Raw genomic sequence first — 14,574 nt, 5'->3', positions numbered from 1 at the left:
TGTAACTTAACAAACCAAATAAGCCTAATTAGTCAAAAAGACTCCATTTAGAATTTGAACTTGGGGGGAAGTTTGTTAAAAACCTCAGAAGGTTTTAAAGCACATTCCTAAATAGGAATCTATTAGAAAACTTAAACCTTAATTAATCTGTTTAACAAAGGTGGCCATAAGAGATTCTAAAAGCAAATAAGAAGATTACAGTTGTTAGTAAAATTTAGCTCTTTTAATATTGAAAAGTTTTAACTTCCTTAATCAAAAGAACTAGTGAAGACAAAACATACAACTTTGTTTTTCTGGGCAGATAAAGAAAAAAACTTTGTTGATAATTTATTAGCAGGCCAACAGTCCAAGAGAATTTAGTCTTTTTAACAGAGAGAAAAACCAAATTACAAACTTGTACTTGTATGTGTTTATGTCTTTATTTATGCTAATGTATTTTTAAAAAATTTTTTTAATGTTTATTTATTTTTTGAGACACCAAGCATGAGTCAGGGAGGAGCCGACAGAGACCCAGAATTCGAAGCAGGCTCCAGGCTCTGAGCTGTCAGCAAGGAGCCCAATGCAGGGCTTGAACTTAACAAACTGTGAGATCATGACCTGAGCCAAAGTCAGATACTGAACCCACTGAACCACCCAGGCGCTCCTAAGTTTTTGCTCCCTAAACAACCAGCCTTGTTTCAGAGCAAAATTTTCTCAACGAAATTGTATCCGCATTCCTTATACCTTTTTTATAAATGTCCCATTTTCCTAAATTTAGAGTTGCTTTCTTATCATTCTCAATTCTTCATCACATTTATCAGAATTTTAATTCTTAAAACCCTCAGTCTCCAGTGAAAACTAAGTCTCTTAGTCCTCTTTTATAAAACAAATCTAATCACAAGCTGGCATTTATTAGTCATTTTCCATTTTCCAATTAGAACACAGCCAGTTTTGTCCAAAGATACTCAAAGCGGCAGCAATAAATAAATAAATGACAGTCCAGAGTACCTCTATGAGCACTGGTTCCCCCCAAAAGTTGGGGGCTTCACTGATTGAACCAAATGGCTTTTTAGCTTCTGGTTGTTTAGGCTTCTAACTGGCTTTCTCTAACCATGTGCCCAGGAAAACTAATTCAGACATGTCAAAAGAATCCCATTTGGGCCATCTGAGACTCAGGTTATCCTTAGTTGAAATTTTCCATACTTTAAGTAAGCACTGCCAGTAGAGGCTCCCTGCATGTTGTACATACGGCCTGCTGGAGTTTCGTCAGGCACTTCTGCTAGGCTTGCAGTCGCCCGAAAGCACCCTGTGGCCTGAAAAAGGAAGTGTCCCTTCTCTTGGTAGCTGAGTGATTAAGTCTTTCATATTTCTAGGCAGAAAATTTACTCAAGCCTTATATTAATAATATCAATTAGTATAATGCCAAATAAGACAACCGACCCCTCCACACTGACCCCTCTAGATTACCCCTGCCCAGAGAACAATAGCTCAGCATCTCAAAGAAACCGCTCAGATAAAATTCAAGACCATCAACTCCAGGTGTGGAGGTCCGGATATCATAACTCACCAATACACCTGCGAGGTGCTGAGCATTTGGGGCGGTCCGGGACAGGGCCAAGTTCCAGGGGGCCTCCAGGGGATCACAAGTGTTGCTCGGATATCCTGCTGACTACACCGAAAAATGTTGACGCAAATTGAACAAACCTTTTAGAATTTCTAGAAGAGAACGTTTTATTTGAGCCCAAGACAGGACAGCTGCCCAGGACACACCTTCACAAAGAAGATAGGGCCCTGCCACAGGCACATTTGGGATAGGATCGTGTGCATCTCCTACATTAAAAAGCTACAAATCAGTAGACAACAAACATTTCAGAAAGCTGCAGACCGTATTCTAACCTTCTGGTATATGCTGGGCTGTATGACTTTAATCTTATGGGAACCACGGAGGGTTTTTTTCTTTTTCTTATCTTTATGTTTGGAATGCTCCTTTTTGATTATTTTTTTAAACAAATCAGACGTACAATGTGTGCTCAGGGCAGAAATGAAGCCCATATGCTGAGGTTTTGCCAAGTCATTTCGACCGTGGTAAATGTTAAAGTACAGCTTCCCTGGGAGCCCAGGAGCAGGACCTACAAACATCAAAAGTTGAAATTTTTCCTTTATTTTATCACCTTCAATCCAGGAACTTGCAATTAGCCAATACCTGAGGTCTTAGCAACGACAACAAGTTTTTCCTGCTAGGCTTTCCTATAAATCACCACCTTCCCATCCAATTCAACAACTAGGAGAAGTAAATCTTTGGTGAAAGATCAACACCAAACACGAGAAGTTCTGGAAGCTCATCCCTTTACTAGGTTCCCCCAAATGCAGAGATTTGGGAAACGTAGGGGGTTTTTGCAATCTATCAGGTGCCCCACACACTAATCCTGCCTGCTTGTGGATCTATCAGGAAGGTTATAAGGTAACCCTGGAACCAGCTGATCATGCACCTGGGCAGTCCACGTCAACAGAAATCATGGGCAGAGACTTCAGAAGATTTCTTCACCAGACAGGCCTATAAGCAGATTCGAACTTGGCAGACACAGGATTTGATTAAAAGGAAGGGAAAGCCATCACCACAAATAAGCAATGGACAAACCCCAGTAGTCCAACAGTCGGGTGATCTGGAATAGGAATCGATCCCCCAGTTTCAGTTAAGTTTGTTCAGGAAGGATGCATTTGCCCTGAGGTTCCCCTTGTGGTCTGTGAACTTCCTGGCTGGCTCAGGAGATCAGCTTTATCACCCCCCACTGATGTGGCAGTCCCCACATCTCCCAAGATCCTGTCCCTCTCCTGCAGTCTGCTCCCCAATGACCCTGACATAAGCACCTAGTAATACTCTTTGGAGCCATCCTCTGCTGAGGGAGTCACCTATCTTTAGTCCAGAACCTTCTTTCAGTCATGAGCAGGTATCCTCAGATCCCTCTGGATGTTCTGGTGTGAACAGGGAGGTCCTCTCCAGAGCAGTTTTTGGATCCTGACTCAGGTCCTACATCCAGGAAGGTAAAGTGTCCCACTCGTCTATGGCTTCTGGTTTTCTGTGTGTCTGAAGCTCCCCAGGACAGCTCTTGTAAGTCTCCATAGGCACCTCTTTCTTTGAAACTGAATTTATTCCCCAGACCTCATGAATTCTAGGTTCAGGGTGGCTTGGCCTGTTTCCTGAGTTCCCTAGCATTGGATAGATTGGTTTTCTTTCCTTACAGAGAGGAGGGAAGAGCAGAGTTCCTGCTCCCCACTCTGCAGTAAGTAGAGGGTTGCATTTTGTGGGAGTGATACATTCCTAGTGCCTGTATCTCAGGTAGTCACATACCCGAGCGCCTTCTGACTGCTTGCACAATGACCAAAATCACTGAACAACTGGTTGAGGCAGAGAACAACGAAGTAGCTGGTGGTCCTTGTCACAAGGATGAAACTGAGCCTTGGCGATACACTGAAATTCTAAGCACAAAATGTAGGACCTGTCTGACCAAGAACTAAGTAGAGGGTATGATGGACAGAGCACTGAGTTTGAAGTCATGCCTCTACCTGCCCCAGGCTTAGGGCACCAGGAAGTCCCAACTCTGCCTGGAGTCTCATCTCCCTTGTGCAGGGTGGAAAATAAAGGACCCCAGGCTCTTGGGGAAGATGAAAGGGCTCTCTCTAAAGCAAAGAAGTAACTTGCACTTTCCACCATGGTAAAGAAGAGGAAAAATAGAACTCTATTACTATTGATAGTATTTGGACTCCATGATGACAAATATTAAGTTGTTAGTCTCAGATGAGTGAAATCTATTTCCCAATAAACCTTTGAGAAGGAAATCCTCAGCCCTGTGTGACAGGGGAGAAGGCATGTGCAGAAGCCAGCAGTCAGTCACTGGCACGTGCAGAAGCCAGGGCCTTTTAGAGCCACAGCCTGAGGTCCTTTCTAAGTCTTTCTGAGGAGGCCTCCTCTCACCTGAGCCACTCTATCAGAAACTTGCCAGGGCCCCCAGATCCTTCCCTTCAGTCTTCTCTCTTCCTTTTTTTTTTTTTTAATTTTCTATTTATTTTTTATACAGAGAGAGACAGAGCATGAGAGGGGGAGGGTCAGAGAGAGGAGGAGACACAGAACCGGAAGCAGGCTCCAGGCTCCGAGCTAGCTGTCAGCACAGAGCCCGATGCGGGGCTCGAACCCAGGAACGTGAGATCTGACCCGAGCCGAAGTCGGAGGCTTAACCGACTGAGCCACCCAGGCGCCCCTCTCTCTTCCTTTTTGAGCAGAACTGCCTTTCCTTCCTCCTGTTCCCCTTTATGCCCTGTGCCAAGCTAACCTCCCGTGTCTGTGGTCAGGTGCCACAGCTGGAGCTCCCAACCAGAGGCCACAGATCCCTACAGGTTCCAGTGATGGACTTCAGGAAGCCCTCAAGCCTGGGCCCATAGCTCATATCGGTAGCTTTACCCTGGATGCTACTTCTCCATAGCTTCCCCTACATGTCACCTAAGGCCTATCTCTGCCCTTTGACCCTCTGTGACATTATCTCTGTTCAATATCCTTCCAAATATCTTCACCACACAGTCTCAGGTCTTCTCCAGCCAGCCAAGCAGCCCCTGGGGACCCCAGTGTAGATATCTGAGTAGACATGTACCAAGAGCTATTTATCTTTGAGGAGTGAATGGGTCTGAACACACTGGCGACAGTCACATGTGCATCCAGATAGCATCTACTTTCCTAGGAGTTTCTGCCACTTGTAAGAGATTTTATTCAGTTTCTCTAATGCAATGGAAGCCAGACTTGGTCAGTCCCATGGACTATGAAGCCTGGTATTTGCTGCTAAGTAATAAGACCTTGGGAAATGTGGATTGGTGTAGACACAAATAAATGAGCAGGGCGGAGGGGGTTAAAAAAAAACCCTCTGAATCCAGTGTTCTTTGTATTTTACATGGCTGTTCTTTGGATATTTGGAACTAGCACCAAAAAAAAAAAAAAAAAAAAAAGGTATTACAAGGAAAGAAACCACAGAACTGTAGCAGAACTTTCCCCAACTCTCTAGCCTTATGGATAACATCTGATAATCTCAACTGTAAATAGCTCAATGTTTGGGCCTAAACTCCCTCTGCCATAAAGGACTCACTGTATTGAGAAGGAAAAGCTAAAGTAATTTTTAACAATCAATGTTTGTTGAATTGAATTACACGTGAAAAGCACACTGTTCAATTCTGTAGCTTCTTTTGAACTCTGATTTACTATAAGAAGGAAATATTCAAGCCAACAATACTTGTCCTATTTGCTTTGGAACTTCAGGCACCACAGTTCCGGTTTTTAACGTATTTGTCAAGCAAGGGAAATTGATAAATGTGTTAAAGCATTCAGCTCGCAAGAGGACAAAACCAATATACACAGCCCTATCTTATTGACACTGCTAATTCCTTTTACCACTGCTGTGAGGCTGGAACAAAGACTGGAGTGTTGGGTTTACATGAATAGTGCGGAGATAGCAGGGCAGAGGCAGCTCGTGCAGAGTGAGAAATAATCCATAGCCCACTTCTTGGGAACCCACAGGAGACATATTGACGCACATTACGGAGTGACGTTATCAACATCAAATCTTGAAAAAAACTTTTATTAAAAATCAGTGAGTTCATGCCAGAGTAAGTTCCTTTTTCCCATTGCGATATTTTAAACCATTCTGCATTTTTAAGAAAATTGTTCTAGCTTTGTGTTTCTGGAGATCATGCTTTTTGTTCTCTACTCGGCCGTACCAGTTAAGCATGCTTCTGTTTACAAAACCTTACATAGCCATCAAGAATGAGTTTCTGGGCTTGTTCAGGAAATTACTGTATTTGCACATGTAATTTCCCCCTTTCTAAAACATATTTGCAAGTAGAAGAAAAGATAAGGATAAAGGCAGGGAAATGAGAAAAAATAATTGTTCTCAGTGAAACAGTTGTGCCCCAGATGTCAGAATTTCAAGCTGAAGAACAGAGTCTGCAAGGAGCCTGCAGAAAACAGTGGACCAGTCTGAGAGGGGAGGACTGAAGGCATTTTAGGCTATTACACTCTGTAAGTCAGTATTTTGTTTCTTCTTCCTATAAGGACTTGGGGACATATTTGGAGCTACCTATGCTCAGCCCACATGGCACAGGAATTCTATGAAGACTGAGTGGCCATGAGAATCAGCGTGGCCCAATATGGCTGAGAGAAACTGTTCTGGATGGAAAGTTTGTGCCCCCCACCCACCACCACTAAAATTCACGTGTTACAGTCTTCATCCCCCTGTGATTGTATTTGGAGGTGGGGCCTTTCAGAGGGGATTAGCTTTAAATGAGGTTAAGAAGTTGGCATCTAAGAAGAGGAAAATGAGAGATCTCTCTCTCTCCATGAGCACCCACTGAGGAAAAGCCACATGAGGACATAGCAAGAAGACAGGATATATATAAACCAGGAAGAGGATACTCACCAGGAACCCCACCTGCACCTTGATCTTGAATTTCCTAGCCTCCAGAACTGTGAACAGTAAATGTCTTCTGACTGCCCGTATTTTGTTATAGCAGCTTAACTGACTGCAGACAGAAACTTCAGTATAAGCTTCTCTGATTCCTTTCCATATGTTTTCATGAGAATCTGTTTTTGAGCCATAAGTGAAGCTGGAACTTCTCTTAAGATTTGAAGAATTGAAACCAGGCCTCCAGTGGAGAAGGGACTACTTCATTTGCAACAGAAACCCATAATGGGTGAAATTGTCCTTCTTGCCTGAGACCTCTCTGCCTTTTCTTCCTTTTATCCTTCCACACAGCTCTTTTTGGTTGTTTTTTTTTAACATTTATTTATTTATTTTGAGAGAGAGAGAGAGGGAGAGAGAAGGGACAGAGGAGATGGGAGAGAACCCCAAGCAGGCTCCAAACTGTTAGCATGGAGCTTGGCATGGGGCTTGATCCCAGGAGTTGTGAGATCATGATCTGAGCCAAAATCAAGAATCAGACTGAGCCACTCAGGCATCCCCACATACCTCTTGCTTGTCCTCTTGTTATGCCTGCTCTCTTTAAATGGAAACCCCCTGGTTTTCCTTTTCTCAGTGCCTAAAAGTACCACCACATGCCCAGTACTCAAGTTAGGAAAGCAAGGAGTCATTCTTAACTCTTTCCTTGCTCACCCTCTTCTGTACAAGCTATGTCAGTCCTCCAAGGAGCAGATATCAAGACAAGATTAATTGTACAAGAATATTATTAGTGGAGATGCCTGTGTGAGAGAAAATAGGAAGGGTGCTGAGTGAGGCTGGAAAGCTGGAAAATCCCAGTGGGAATCTGAGAAGCTTGGGTGTAAGTGTCTTACGCTGATGGCTGTCCTTGACTTTGACAGGTTCACTAGTGTCATAAGGGAATCCTCAGAGCAGCCAGCGGTTAGAGGACAGCTGTGTCTCCCAGGAAGAGGTCTACTTCAGGATTCTTGTGACATCAGTCACTGGAAGCCCATGGGAAGAGTGACCTGGGCACAACTCAGCAGTGCGTTTCACAGAGCAGTAGCTGAGCCTTTGGTCATTAGGCTTCCTCTGGTTGGAGGTCCATGAGGCACATCCTTGTGGCTGCCACAGTGCACCCCCTTAGCTACACAGATCTACTTCTCTACAGAGTTTTGGGGAGCGGTGCTTCCATGATCCCCATGGGCCTCTCTCCCCAGGGGCATGGGGAGGGGGGAACTAATAAGAAAGAAGTTAGAGTTGACCTCAGGGCTGCAACTTGTCCACTCCCTCCTCCAGCATCCATTCTGAATTCCCTTCACCCTCAAAGGTCATCTTGTCACAGTTTGGTAGCTTAGCTAATTGGGCAACTCATGACCCTGTAGTGCCTGAATCCTTGACAGTCTTACCCTTTCTCAGTTTAAGGTTGCAGCACATGTCTGTTCACAGTTACAATGGGGCAAAAGAGGACCAGGAGGCCACAAAATGGATCTCCTAGTTTCCATACATTCCATATTCCTTCCTGCTGCTGGTGTGTAAAAGCAGCCTGACCTCCTACTGATCAGGACCAATGAACTCCACCAGCATAACTGTTCCTTTTAACTTGCTGGTCCCGGGGCACAGGAAGCCCAGTGCCTTGCAGCAGTTTGTGATTCAGTGACACCCTTGTAGTATCACCTGGCAAGAATCTGTTCTATTTGGGATCAGAACCTCCAACACTGAAAAGCCCAAAGTTGCACTAACAGCAAAAAATCCTCTGACAGGTCATTAGTAGTGGTGGTCATGGAGCCACTCCTATATATACCTCTTGATTTCTAGATCTGTGGACTCCTCCTCTCAAGAACAGAGCACCATATACTGGTCTCCAACTGGTATAATTATACTGTGTTTTGAAGAAGGACACCTCATTCATTCTGTGTTTTTCCAAGCTAGCATTTCAGCTATGCTTTTAGAAGGCTGTTCCACAAATCTCCCTCTGGATGGTGCAATATGTGATACAATCAATAGATCCCATGGTGATAGACCCACGCCTACACCTCCCTTACTGTAAAGTGAGTCTTCAGGTCAAAAACTGCTGTATGAGATTCCATGCTTGTGGATAAGGCATTCCATAACCCCAGATAGTGCTATGACTGCAGATTTGCAGGCAAGAAAGGTGAACTCCTATCTGGAATAGTCATTCCTGTGGGGATGAACCATTGGCTCTTCCAATGCAAGGGGCCTGATATAATCAACCAACTGGGCACCAAATAGCCAGTTGGTCTCCTCAAGAAATAGTGCCATATCTAGGACTCAGTGTTGATCTCTGTTGCTGACAAGTTGAACAAACAGAGACAGCAGTAGCTAGATCAGTCTTGGGAAGTGGGGGTTGATGTCCTATACAGGACCTCTATCGTTGCCACCATAGTCATTCCATTCATGTGCCCAGCATGCCAGTATTGGGCTAGTGACCGATCACTAGACTGTCAGCAGTTCACCAGTGTTCCTGTCGGGTATCTCACTGTTGCTTTAGTTTGCACTTCTCTGATAACTAATGAGTTGAGGATCTCTTCACATATGTTAGCTGTTTGTTTTCCTCTTCTGAAAATTGCTTTTTCATGTGCTTTGCTCATTTTTCTGTAGGGTTCTTTGCCTTTTTCTTATAAGATCTACAAATTCCTTATAGAATCTAGACATTAGTCTCATGTTGGCCTTAAATACCGCAACTATCTTTTCCCAGTATGTCATCTGGATTATTTTGTCTCTGGTATCTTCATTTTAGCAAATATTCTTGTCTTGATGCAATAAATACAACAGTTCTTCTGTTGAATGATTTGAGTTTGAGAGATCCTATCAAAGAAGCCCCTCCTCACCTTAGTCACAATGATATTCTCCTCCATTTTTTTCTTTTTCTCCTTCTAATTTCATAGCTCACATTAAGTTTATTCATCCATGTCTTTGTTCATGGTGAGATGAGAAGAACGGTTTTCTTTTTCTCCTTATAGTGAACCAGATTCCCCAACATCTACAACACCATTCATGCTTTTGTCATGGTGTTGTCCTATTGACACTATCATACCGCAAGTTACCGTATCTATGCCCCTGCATATCTGTCTCTGAGTTTTCTTTTTTATTCCAGGGGTCTATTGTTCTGTTCCCATGTCTGTACTTCTTAAATTCCCATTGGCTTTTTAAGTAGGTCTTAATCCAATCTGTGGTGGTATTGAAGGACCGCCCCCTTCTCTGATTTCCCCACATGCCTTTGGAGCGGCTGCACTGACAGGACAGAATGACCAGAGAAGTTATGGTAAAATGTTTGTCCCTAGAATAATATGATAGGAATGGAGAGATAAAAAGCAGGTCAAAATTTGTGGCTGGATAGAACATATTCTTGTGAAAAATTTAAAAGGAAAAGGAAGAGAAGGAAAAGGAGATGGAGTAAGAGAAAGATACAGCCACAGCTTTCCAGGGGAAAATTGAAAAAAAATTTAAATTATTTAGGAGGAAAAAACACAAACTATTAGTGGAAATGATAGTCCAAAAGAAATTCATGATGGGGCAAGAACATAAATGTCTTGAGAAATTTCAGCAGGATTCTGGAAAAAATGGCAACAGCAGCATAATTTTTGAATCTCTCCAAATCCCTATGTAAAAGAGGAAGAACAACTAAATTGTAAAACCAATCCCATAGGTAACATTTACAACACAGCTAGGTGAAAAGGTATCCCCATAAATCTCAAAATACAAGTGGATGGCAACAATCCACCAATAGCCCCAAGAACTCCACGGTGTCAGCCTCTGTGCAAAAGAAGGCAGAGAGAAGCAACCAGGTCTGAGAACAGGAGAAATGCATAGTATCCAACAGATATTTGCTGGAATGTATGGCAGCCCTGAGACTGGGAGGGCTTCATCCAGGGTGGTAGCGGGTGAGGGCAAGGGGCCCATCGCAAAACCCAAAGGGCCTGGGACAGCCTCGCCTCGGCAAGCTCTGGAAATTGAACAACCAGGCCTCCTCTCCAACACAGAGCCTCACACTGAGGACACGCCAGGAGGAAAGGAAATAAAACCGTACAGGGTAAGGGATTCCACTTCCAGAAAGGCAGAATGCCAGAATACCTGTTTCTTACCTGAAACAAAAAAATATACAAAATACACAAACCAAAAATAATCCAAAAAATACACAAAATGCACAAAAACATGTAAACAAAAATAGATAAAATATATGAAACAATGGTTTACAAGACACTGTGCATAGAGCAATGGACAGTAATCCCTGAAAGATGGGAAACAGGCAAGGTGAGCCCTCTGGTTGCCACAGCATCCTGTCGCAGGAGGATTTCAAGGATTCAGTGAAGGAAATGAGGAGCCCAGGCAGAACCCACAGACTTCTTGCATTGAAAAAACAAGCTGAGGTTCTAGGTAGATTGAGGTAAGCAGGGTGCTGGAGAGGAGAGAGCTTCACAGAATAAAAACGCTGGAGACCTACAGAGTCATCCTTGAGAATTCAGCAGAGAAATAATCAGAGCAAGTGTGTGAGGAAATAATCTGAGGTTAGAGAAAAAGGCACCAGCAGGAATTAGAGGGAATATACCTGGGGTCACACAGGACCAGAAATAGTGCCTGTTCCTACCTGTCAGGCTAAAAAACCTCCTGACTCATAGGATATTGGGTAGAGAACTCAGAAGGCTCTTATCTCAGTATTGGGAGAAAAAAATTAGCCCTTACACTAACACATCTATGATACTGCCTAACAAATCTTGAAAGCAAGGCCTAATAGTATCAAGTAACTTAAATGAGTCCCAGTGCAAAGTCCAAGAATATTTACAGAAAAACAAAAATATCCAGCACCCAATAAAGTAAAATCCACAATGTCTCACATCTGATCAAAAATTACCAGGCATGCAAAGGATCAGAAAAAGACAACCAATAACGAAAAGGAAAAGAAAACGCAATCAATTGAAACCAACCCAGAAGTGACATATGTTAGATTTAGCAAACATACTTTTAAAATATTATGTATATTCAAGAAAGTTACAAAGAGATGTGGAAGGATAAAAAAGCCTCCAGTGAAACCTCTAAAGATGAAACTACAATGTCAGCAATGAAAAATACATTGAAGGGATTAGTGACAGATCTGGCATCGCACAAGAAAAGAATGTCCTTGACATATCAATAGGAAGGTTGAACACATAATGACAGAAGCTAGCCAAAATGAAGCACAGAGAGAGAGAAAAAAAAATCTTTAAAAATGAACAGAAAATCAAGTGAGCTATGCAATAACTTCAAGCGCCTAATATATGTGCAATTGGAGTCCCCCAGAGGACAGATAATGGAAACAGAGAAAATAGTTGGAAAAAAAATAATAGCCAAAATATTTCCAAATTTGATGGAAATTATAAAGCCACAGATTCAAAAGCTCAGCTAACCCCAAGCACAGAAACATGAAGAAAACCACACCACCATCCATCATAACCAAATTGCTCAGATCCAGGATGAGAAAATACTAAAGGCAGTCAGAGGGGGAAAAAAAAACTCATTACATAGAGGAACAAAGATAAGAAAGATCCCAATTTCTTGTCAGTAACAATGTGAAAAAGAAACAGTAAAGTAACATGTTAAAGTGCTCAATCACAGGAGCGCTCCAGTAGCTCAGTCAGTGGAGCATCTGAATCCTGGTTTCGGCTCAAATCATAATAATCATGGTTCGTGAGGTCAAGCCCCACAGTGGACTCCATGCCGCCGGTGCAGAGTCTGCCTGGGATTCTCTTTCTCCCTCTCTCTGCCTCGTTCTCTCTCAAAATAAGTAAAAATTGGGGGCAAAAAAGAATTTAAAAAAAACTCAACCACAGAATGAAACCAAAAACAAGCATCTTTAAGCCTAGAATTGTATCCCCAGTGAAAATATCTCTCAATATTAAAGGCAAAATAAAGGTGTGTGTGTGTGTGTGTGTGTGTGTGTGTGTGTGTGTGTGTGTTGGCTATACAAAAGCTGAAGAAATTAATCACCTGAAGACCTGCATGCACTACTGGAAATGTTAAGATGGTTAGTGAGGTCCTTGAGGCAGAAGAAAGTTATACCAGGAAATACGGATCTGTACAAGAGAATGAAGAATACCAAAAACAGTAACAATTGGGGGGCCCCTGGCTGGCTCACCCTGAAGAGCATGTCATTCTTGATCTCAGGGTCTTGAGTTCAAGGTTCACGTTGGGTGCAGAGATTACTAAAAATATAAATAAACTTTAAAAAATAAATACATTAATGTATTTTAAAAGTGGTAAAGACATGGATAAACATACAAGTACTTTTCTTATTATTTCGATCCCTTTAAAACATAAGTCACTGTTTAAATCAAAATCAAAATAATATAGTGTGGAGTGTGCAGCAAACACAAAAGTAAAATGTATGGTGGAATAGCATGAAGGCTGAAGAGGAAGCAATGGGAGTATATGGTTGCCCGATTCTTACACTCCACATGCAGTGGTATACTACCACGTGAAGGTGCGCTGTCATAACTTAAGAGACTGTTGGTTCGCAGCCCTCTGGGGAGCATTCCAGGTGTGATCTGAAATTGGCCCCCAAATGCAGAGGGCAGGGTGAGACCAAAGGAAGAGCCTTCCCAGGTTGCTTTGTGGCAATTTTGATAAGCAAAGGGAACTTATGTACAAGGCTTGCCTCGGGCTGCAGCAAGGCCAGCGGATCCCGGAATGTGCTGCCACGTATTAAAACTTTCCCAGGCTTTACCTGGCCTCTCTCCATATACTGTACAGGTACTGTACAGAATACTGTGCAGGTATTCTGAACACCATACCATTATCTCAAATCTATGTCCTTGGAGCAGCCACTGGGTGTGGGAAAAGCAAGCAGAACCCACATTCCATGGACCCAGGAGGAGGGGAAGATCTTCCAATCACCTGGGTCACTGGTCAACTGTTCACAGGTCAACTGGTGGTCAGGTCTTTTTGATGACCTTCCCCAACAAAGATGTGTACCAGAAAGCTGAAAGCATTCACTAAAATAACATGACAAAGTTTATGGCTAATAAGCCAACAGAGGAGTTAAAATTAAATCATTAAAAATATAAAAATATTCAATTCAGGGGCCCCTGGGTGGCTCAGTCGGTTAAGCCTCCGACTTCGGCTCAGGTCAGATCTCACGTTCGTGGGTTCGAGCCCCGCGTCAGGCTCTGTGCTGACGGCTAGCTCAGAGCCTGGAGCCTGCTTCCAGTTCTGTGTCTCCTTCTCTCTCTGCCGCTCCCCCTCTCATGCTCTGTCTCTCTCTGTATCAAAAATAAATAAAACATTAAAAAAATAATAAAAAAAATTTAAAAATATTCAATTCATCTAAAAGAAGCCAGAAAAGGAAGAAAAGGGGGACAAAACACAGATGGGAAAAACAGAGAAAAATTGTAAGATGAGAGAGTTAAAATTAACCACATCAATAGTCAAAAATCAAAATGGGAAGAAAATCACACATATGCAAGAAATGACTATTTTGAATACTTGTATTGAATCCCTATTACTTGAGGTTTTTGTGTGTGTATTAGAGGTTAAAGTAAATGAGTGATTATAGGAGATTCTAATTCTATTGTACCGTAGGTCCTTAAAACCAAGATTTCCAGTGTAAAAGATGGGAGATATCAATGTAATATAGAAGAGGATAAGAAGAACAACCTGTAGTCCTGAATTTTAATTTTAATTTTAATTTTAATTTTTTTAATTTTTTTAATTTTAATTTTAATTTTAATTTTAATTTTTTTAAATTTTAATTGGAAATATCAGTATGAACTCATGAAGTATTTTGGTGTGTGTGTGTGTGTGTGTGTGTGTGTGTGTGTGTGTGTTTCCTAGCTCTGTCCATGGAAGAGACCTAGAAACAATGGCCAATCCAGTAGCAATTAGCAATCCTTGTACCCATGTTATGGTTTTGACCTTTATTTTTTTTTTTTTTTGAGAGAGAGCCCATGTTATGGTTTTGAAATATCATGTCTCACTAAGAGAAACAAGGACTTTTTTTGGAGAAATGATTTATTCCATGCCTGGGGCAGAAAAAAAGTATAATTACGAATATATTCTCACACCAGATAAAGGGAGCTGCAAGGGTCATGTGAAAATGATTCAGAAACCAGCATGAAGGGGTCTTTACTGAACAAAAATCGAACACTCT

Source organism: Suricata suricatta, chromosome 5 (genome assembly GCF_006229205.1).
Source record: "Suricata suricatta isolate VVHF042 chromosome 5, meerkat_22Aug2017_6uvM2_HiC, whole genome shotgun sequence".
Lineage (NCBI taxonomy): Eukaryota > Metazoa > Chordata > Mammalia > Carnivora > Herpestidae > Suricata > Suricata suricatta.
Note: the sequence above shows the minus strand (reverse complement) of the source record.